General features: G+C 53.5%; 1 long non-coding RNA gene across 1 annotated transcript; it reads right to left on the bottom strand.

The window, feature by feature from the left end:
- Positions 1-2,286: 2,286 nt before the first annotated feature.
- On the bottom strand, positions 2,287-8,506 carry LOC103548762 (uncharacterized). Its single transcript, XR_011542848.1, has 3 exons — positions 8,215-8,506; positions 7,042-7,239; positions 2,287-5,759 (listed from the first exon to the last, which is right to left on the bottom strand). It is a non-coding gene; the product is annotated as an uncharacterized lncRNA (long non-coding RNA).
- Between the last annotated feature and the right edge of the window lie 385 nt (positions 8,507-8,891).

Consider the following 8,891-nt stretch of genomic DNA (forward strand, 5'->3'; position numbering starts at 1 on the left):
ACATATATTTTATAGACATGTGCTCATATCTACTTATATTTAAGCATATGCATGTAGTTGCCTAAAATCTTGACAAAAATACTCAAGAACTAGAAACCATGTCCAGTTCCTTCAAAGTAGGGGACTCAGGGACAAGGGTCAGGAGTGGGTAAGAGGAAGCCTGACTTTTCACTCTATATTCTTTGGTCCTGATGAATTTTGAACCCTATACGTGAATGACCTTTTCAAAAAGATAAATAAGTTAAGTAATTTGTTCAGTTCCGCTGCCTGGACCCCCCTTCAGATCAACCAAAGCAGAATCTTCAGCAGTGGGGCCCAAGAATCCAATTTTTAAAAAACCTGCCCTGGTTATTCTGACGCACACACTCCAGCGCGGAGAATCTGTCCTTAGGCTCCCACTTCTGATCCAGATTAATCTGCTCTTATTGCACGTGCAACAGAAGCTCTTTTCAAGTGGGTGCTTTGTCCCCGCAAGCACCTGAGCCCCTGAGAACGGGACTGATTGTTACATCCGGGCATGGAAGGCAGGAAGGTGTGAAACGCACTGACTTCAGTGAGCGCCCCAAAGACAGCAATGCCACAGCCGGGCACTCAAATCTCTTATGGACCCCCTGTGATAGGTAAGGGGTGACCGCAGATTCCTTGCTGCTCCTCCCACTCAAAGTGGGAAAGAAATTCCCTGCCCCTTGAATAGAGGCTGGCCTGGAGGATTTGCTCGATCAATAGAATGAGGTAGGAGTCATCCTCTGAGACTATGTGATAACAAATCTAGCAGCTCTGCTTGGGCTGCCAGGAGCACTCTCTCTGGGAGAAGCTGGCCACCATGGGACCCTACCGTGAGGCCACCAGGCTCTGAGGAGGCCCAAGAAACCTGTGGAGAGGCCTACGTGGAAGGAGCAGAGACCTCCAGCCAGCAGGCCCTACCGAGCTCCCAGTCACTAGCCCATGCCAAGTTGCCATCGTGTGGGGGTCAGGGGGCCTCTCAGATGTGAATCCTCCAGGCCTGATGGAGATGTTGCCACTGTCACCACGTGGAGCCGAGATGGGTGGGCCCCCACCAAGTTCCACCCAAGCTGCAGATTCAGGAGCAGAGCAAATGATTGTGGCTTGAAGCGCTGGGCTTTGCGGGTAGTTTGTCACTCAGTGACAGATAACAGGAACACTCCACGCGCACGAGGCAGTTGTACCGAGTGCTCCGTTACACTGTTTGGATCAAAAGCGTCTCTTAGTTCTAACTGATGAATAACTGCTTCCATTTTTGAACGTTTACCACGGCAGCCTCTGTGCCAAGGACTCCCATTAAAACCTATAATTTTCCTACTCTGCAGATAGAGAAAATAAACGCAACGAACACCACCACCAGGGATCTTTCCAGCTCTTCCCTTTTCTCGAAAGAGGCTCCTCAACCATGTGGTTGCAGCAGCGTGTGACCAGTAACGGTTGGGATGATGTGGATTGCTGTCTAGACAACAGCTGATGGAACCAGGAAGGGAGTTTTTGCTAAGCTGGACCAGTGGGTCCCTTCCCTGGCACTCGGGAAGTGGAACTAAGAGATTGCCGGCTTGATCTGACCCGAATAGAAGAAAACAGGAGAGATGTGAGTGGCACTGCCACCACACAGACTGAGAAGTGAAGAGGGTCAGGTTTGCAGAGAACATGCCGGAATACCGCTGGGGCAGGACAAGGCACCAACGTCCCCATGGTGACTCAGCCCGCGGTCCACCTAGCCCTGAGGCACAGCCACACCCTTCCTCTGGGGTTTCCGAAGTAAAGGTTTCCATTCCTTGCTTACGCCAGCTCTAGCTGGTTTCCGCTGGTTCTGATGAACGTGAGCTTGCTGAGGATCACAGGGGCCCCTTTTCCTAAGGTCCCACAGGCAGCAAGGGTTGGCTCAAGGTGGAAAGCCCGGTCGGTGCCCCTGGCGCCTTCATCGCTATGGCAGGCTGGCAGACCTTTTTCTGCTCTCTCCACAATTTCATGAAATATCAGCAAAATTAAAGTGCCCACAACAACTCTCAGCCTCTCCTTCGGCACCAGAAGTGGCAGCCCTCTCTCCATCCAGCCAGCTAATTTTTGGATACGTTTTAGAGTAAGTTGCAGACATCAGGGCCTCCACCCCTTAACACTGCAGTTTGCAGACCATCTCTAATCTTCTAGCACAAAAGCTCGCAAAGCGCATCCCCATCACTTGGAGTCCACAATGCTGCCTGATTCATCCAAGCCTGGGAGTGGTAGGAATTTGTAACCCACACGGAATAGAGAGGGGATGTGGGTACCACGCCAGACCCTTCTTGTACAGTTTTATTATAAAAATTTTTAAACATACAGAAAAGTGGAAAGAATTGCACAGCAAATACCCTCGTGCCAACTAGCTAGTTTCCACCATTAACATTTCAATTTGATTTATCACATGCCTCTCCATCTGTCGCACCCTCAGCACAGTTTCCATTCAGGTACGTTTTCCAGTCAGCTGTGGCCATCAGTGTCTCCAGGCCCCACGCACCAGCACGGACATCTCTCTGATTGTGTTCTGTGGCCTCGGCCCTCCATGGGCGTCTCCACCATCCCCACCGCACCAGAAATTAAAAGGCAAATGGGAAAAACAACTTTGGGGCAGCGGTTTAGAGTAAACTGTGATGTTTATAATCACGGCAGGTACGATCTTGACGGGGTCTGCTTCTCCCTTAGAGCTCCTCCATGCTCCTTCTTCCTGCACGGGCACCACGAGATGACCCGGAGCACCAGCTGCGGTGGCTCTCCTCCAGGGGGTGGAATTAAGTGGCCGATTTGGTTTTTTTAAGTTTACCTGTATTTTAGAAGTTCCATATTATTCAGGAGACCCACCAACTCTAGAAACTCGGACCCATTTTTCCCTCTACGGAGCACTTTTATTAGTTAGCAGATCTCTAATATGAAACATGCGCCTCAGAGAAAAGAGTCCCGCGGTGCCTCCCCCGCCTCCGGAGGTCTGACGTCTGCATCTACAGCCTGGCAGAGATTAACAGGCAGTTAACCATGTGTGCTTCGTCTCTGCGTCATGCCCCGCAAGTTTTGTTTTTCCAGGCAGTTGTAAACGTTCGGCGATCGGATACAGCAGGAGGATCCCAGCAGCGCTGAGCCAGGAGAAGGGAGGGAGGGCGGGAGGTGGAGAGCGGTCAGTACCGACGGCAGCATCAAGATCCGCTCAGCACTGACCATCGGGCACCACCCTGGCACTCTGCACGCGTCTTATTCATCCTGCCAACTGTTCCAGGAGTGGACACCTGGAGCAGTGTGTTCTCTTAGGGGACAAGGACGACCAAGTAAGCTGAAATCAACTTGAACACAGAAAACTTTTCTGCAGGGTGCATACAGTCAAGTTTAAGACTTTTAATAAAGGTGAACTCTTAGCGATAGGCCTAGCTGTGGAAAGAATATTCAGTCACGCCTGCTGCTCCCCAGGCCCCGGGCTGACCGCAGGGCGTTGTGCTGTCTCCGCTCACCTTTGTGATGTTCTGAGACAAGTCCTTGTCATTTTCCCCATTCTACACATAGGGAAAGCGAATTACAAAGAGGCTAAATGATACCTAAGTATTTCTGGAGAGTAAATGTTTTAGAAACAGGTCAAGTTGATTCCGTTCCTGAGTTTGAAGAGGCCAGGGACTGCCTCAATCAGTCAGTTGACACACGCTTGACAAGGGCCCACTATGCACCAGGCAGTGCGCTGGTGCCGGGTTTGGGAAGCTTAATAACATACAGCCTCATGTGCTCGCGTTGGCTTTAGCACAGCTGGTTGATCCGTGAATATTCCGCCCCATCGCTGCATGAGTAGCCTTTAGAAGGAGAACTCGCCAGACTAGTCCAGAACCATGGGATACACAATAAAATGACTACTGTTGCTTTAAGCCACTAAATTTTGGGGTGATTCCCGACACAGCAGTGGACAGCAGCTATGGGGGAGGAATGGAGCAGGCTGGGCAGAGGGAGGAGCTGAGCTGCGGCCGGTCACACGGAGGCCCGCACCACCTCACGGGCGCTGTGGAGCTCCCATGATCCTGCACGGCCGTCCCAACGTGGGGCACGGGGATGCGCCCTCTTGCCGCTGGCATTTACCAGTCACCAGTTGCTGACTGTCCCTGCGGAGCAGCCATGACCTGAGCCAGGGGGCCTGAGAAGCCTGGAGATGCCGGGCACTGGCTGGGAGGGGACTGACGGAGAGCTGTCAGTCATCGGCTGGAGGAGGGGCCTTTAGTCCAGAGAGGGTGGAGTCTGCTGCACAGCGTCCTCGTCCGGCTCCGGACACCACCGAGCCCCTCGCTGCAGCATCTGTGGGATCCACACGGAGGGGCGGCTACAGACGAAGGGACTCGCTGTGGGGAACAGTCTGAGGGGTCCTCAAAAGGTTGAACACAGAGGTGCCAGTGACCCAGCACGTCCACTCCTGGGCGTGTGCCAGGAGAAACGAGAACACGCACCCACAGAAGTGTGCACACAAGCACTCGCAGCACTGTTCCAACGGCCAAAATGTGGAGACAACCCAAACGTCCCTCCACTGACGACAGAGACGCCAGCTGCGGCCCCTCCACCCAGGGGAACGCGATTCAGCCATAAAAAGGGACGAAGCCCTGACACACGCACTGCGACGCGCATGAGCGTGAAAACATGATGTGGAGAGGTGCGGCCAGGCATAGAGGGCATCGCTGTATGAGCCCGTTGGTACGAAACGGCCAGGACGGGCAAACCCACGGAGACAAGTTAGTGGTTGCTGGGGGCTGGGCTGAGGGCGATGGGGAGCCCCTGCTAGCGGGTAGGGGGCTTCTTTTTGGGGTGATGGAAATGCTCTAACAAGAGGTAGCGGTGACAGTTGGACAATTCTGTGAGTATAGTAAAAACCACTAAATTCTACACACCAAAGTGGTCATGGTATATGGATTCTCTTTGTATAAATATGAACAGATATGTATATTTATTTCGTATTTTTATGCATTTATATTATTTATGTTTCATATTGATATATTGCATGTGTTCATACAGAGAATATATATACGATAAGGCGTATGAATGGAGGTCTCTACGGGCCGAATACAGGCCCTGCAAACCTGACTCTGCCACTCATGGACTGTGTGACTGTAGGGAAGTTTCTTGCCCTCTCTGGGCCTCTGTTTCTTCATCTGCAAAGTGGGAGCAACAATGGGGCCCATCACTGGGGGCCTGGAAATGGAGTAGTCAGGTGCGGACAGTGCTCGGGCAATGACAGGCCTGCCGTCTGTGACCCACGTGTTGTCTGTCACCCCTCTGGCCTCCACTGGGACCCAGTCCTTTGTACCTGGACCGCTGCACACCCACCTGTAGCGCATCGTCTGGTCCCCAGCAGCACAGATCGTCGGGGTTCGGGGTGGGGAGGCACCGTGAGCTGTGGATGGGATGGGGGCCACGCCCCAGTCCCTGCTCCGTCACCTACCAGCTATGCGACCCTGGACAAGTCACCTTCTTCCCTGAACCTAAATGTGCTCAGGTGTAAACAGGAATAATAAAAATGAATGCCAGCTGGGGTTATCGATATAATAAGTGAATACGCACAAAGCCTGTACTTCAAGGAGCGCGACGTGGAGCAAGCTCTGAGCAGCATTCGCCGTGGCTGTTGTTGTTGACTTCGCCTCCTGCTGGACCAGCTTGCTGTCCACTCAGAGTTCAAGAGGCCTTTATGCAGGGCTTCCAGGTGCCAGGGACCACAGCTTCCCGTTTCTCCCTCACTGTAATTCCTTTCATAGATGAGGAACCTGAGGCCAAGAGAGGTCCAGTCACTGCCTGGGGATCACACAGCTAGCAGAGGCCATACCAGATCCATACAGGTCCGAGCCTGTGCCATTTCCACTGCACCAGTGTTTTCTAAGTGCCAGATGCATACTACTGTTGGCACACAAAGCATTTTTAAGTGGAATGCAGGTAGACATTATTGCATAAAGACCACTGCCTTTACTTTTAATGTTAATAGGAAAAATTTTTACATTTACCTCCAAGTGGTTATTTCACAGATATTTTTGCTTACAGAGAGGCCAAGATGGAAGCCAGTCTCATTTTTTAAGTATTAATATGAAGTAAATTATATTGTAGGTAGTAAGTGCCAAAAAAAATTGTGAAGTCATTTTTGTCCCTTTTCCCATAAATTGAAATCGAATCTGGGTCTGAAGTTTCCGCCTGGAAGGATCTGCAGCTCATAGCAGTCCGCAGGCACAGGGCACATGACTTTCTGTGCTGAAACCTCTAACAGTCACACAAACGAGCAGAAGGAAATACATCCAGGGGAAAAAAGGCGACGACGGGCATTTCCCTCCCAAACTTGAACCCAGGCAAGTGTGACGCACCTAGGCGCCTCAGCTGATATTTTAAAAACTCAGACGCAGAAGCCGTTTGAGGAGATTCCGCCTTCCGTACTCTGTCTGGACGAGCAGGGTGCAGCGGGCATCAGAAGCGAAGGCTCGCTCAGTTCCCCCTTCTGCAGAGCTGCGGGATGCTGGGGAGTTCTCCCCGCCTCTGTCCTCTGGGCCTCCCTCACCCCTTCTTCACCTGGCGGACCTCGTTTTCCCAGCCTGGCCAACCCTCCCCTCCCAGCCTTCCAGACACACCCAGTCATCATGGCTGGGAGCCCAGAGTGTGGAGGGCAATGTGTCTCCAGGACCCCCGGGAGCCCATCCTGTGGTCCTGCGGGACCCGAGGTTCAGTGTCTTGATGCCTGCCCTCTGGCCCTGGGTAAAGAGTAGTCACATTTTACCTAAAGGCCTCTTTTTGAGGGGGACGGGGTGGGGTGGGGGAGTTTCTGTAAAAGGTTTTCTACCTTCCTGCGTCAATCTCTACGGAATCCTTCCTGCTCCCTAAATGAACTTTTAAACATTGCCGCAACACTAAACCAGCAATTACTAACAATGAGAAGAATAGCTGATATGTATTGAACTCTGTGCCAGGCACGAGGCGAGCATTTCTCAGCATTCCTCTTGAGTTCCCACCCCAGCCTTAGAAGGCAGAAAGGAGGAAGAGCCCCATTCAGGGCTCGGAGCATGTCACCTTTCCGGCTCACACGCCCCGTCGCAGGCCGACTCAGGGTGCCAACTCGACTGCCGGAGGTCGCCGTGTCCAGGGCTGTGTGCAGCCCGCTGCTCTACGCCAGGGCCCGCGCTGCCCCTGCCTGGCCCACAGCAGCGGCTCAGCGAGCTCTGGGTGAAGGCGTCAATGACTCCAGCACACCTCCTGACGCAGGGCTTCCTGGAGACAAGCCATCATTAAATGGGAAACCGAAAAAAGGAAGGAGGATGATGCCAAAGCTTCGCAGGGCTTGGCTCAGGCCCTCGTGTGGCCAGCCAGCTCAGCCCACGGGGGCAGCTGACTGCGCTCTGAGTCAAATAAATCACCACCACCCACCCGCCACAGCCCCGGCACAGCCTCCTTATCAGCATCCCCCCTCCCAGAGGGCACCCAGCTCCTTCTGCTGACCAGGCCAGGCAGGCAGAGCCTGGGCTGTGGCCTCCCACAGGGGAGGCGGCTGGGCAGCCCAGTGGGCTGTGGACTCGGTCACACCATGCAGAGTGTGAGCGGCTCACTCCTCCACCCTCGCTGACCCGCTGGCGCCTTTCTTGTGAGCAGCAGGGGTGTGCCAGTGACGAGAAGCCTGGGCTTCAAAGACCAGGCAGGGCTACAGGGCTGTCCTCGCAGAAGCTCCCTCCCAGCCCCCCAGCCCCCGAGCCCCAGCTCCCTGCCGGGCTGGTCCACACTGCGGGGCTGGCCCTCCCAGCCCCCCAGGAGGGCCTGCAGCCCCAGAGCAAAGGCCGGGAGGCCCCGCCTCGGCGCTGGGGTGCCCGGCCGACCACTGCTCTTTTCTCTCGCTGGTAACTGGCTCTAAGATCTGGGGGTCAGGGGAGGAGGAGTAGGTGCAGCCGGGGTCTGCCTCCCCCTCAGGGGTCAGCAGAGCGCTGGGCCTTTCATCATCTGAAGTTCATCGTAGTCCATTAAGAAATGACCCACGGGAGGAACAAGGCCTCTACACCGTGGCATCTTTCATTTCTCTGAACTCAAAGGGCGTAAGGATTGAAATAATTTTGGCCAATCCAGAACATCAGGATTTCTTAAAATATATATATGATGCCATTTTTCTCCAGAAATATGACACCAATGTGGGCCCGAGCGAGAGCTCTTTTCTCCCTATACACAATGCAGAGACTGACTCTGTTTTAACCTACCTACCCCAACCACCTGTAACGTCCTAGAGATGACGGGGCTACTCGTAAAATAACCACGCAATTTTTGTTTTTGAAAGTGCTGATTCCCAGAAGCTGCGGCAGTTCTGTCTGGCAGTTTGGGTGCGCCCCTCCTCCTGTCCCGGATGCATGTTTGAGGCTGTGGTACGGCCCCACGTGGAGACGCTGGCGACGGCTCTCATTGGGTCTTTTCCCGACGTGAGGCTCAGGCTGAAGAGGAGGACAAGGGGGTGGGAGACTCTGTGATCCCAGCCCTGGTCTCCATGACAACAGAGAATGTTCTAGAAGGGTGAGGGCACCGTTCACCTCAGGGCAGAAGGCCTGGTGGGAGGGCCGCACATCAAGCCTCTCATGTTTTGGTTCAACTTGAGTAAGAGGGGAAATTCCCAGGAACCCCTCTGGGGCCTGAGACCCCCAACGCTGAGGGAGGCAGGGGCCCCGCCCGCCCCCTCGCAGACTAGGGTTTGTGTGCTTGTATTTTTTTTTATTCTCAAGAAAACTGCTGTTTTCCAGGCAGCTTCAATTAAAGCGGGCCCCCTTACCTCGCTGGTTACATTGTTTACATTTCAAAGACCTAATCCTCTTGTTGGGCCCATATTGTTTCTTGCGGGCTCTTAATGAAAAGCGTTTGTCCGGGATTACTCCTAACCAGCAAATGCCATC

The sequence above is a fragment of the Equus przewalskii genome, chromosome 7 (genome assembly GCF_037783145.1).
Source record: "Equus przewalskii isolate Varuska chromosome 7, EquPr2, whole genome shotgun sequence".
In the NCBI taxonomy this organism is placed as follows: Eukaryota; Metazoa; Chordata; class Mammalia; order Perissodactyla; family Equidae; genus Equus; species Equus przewalskii.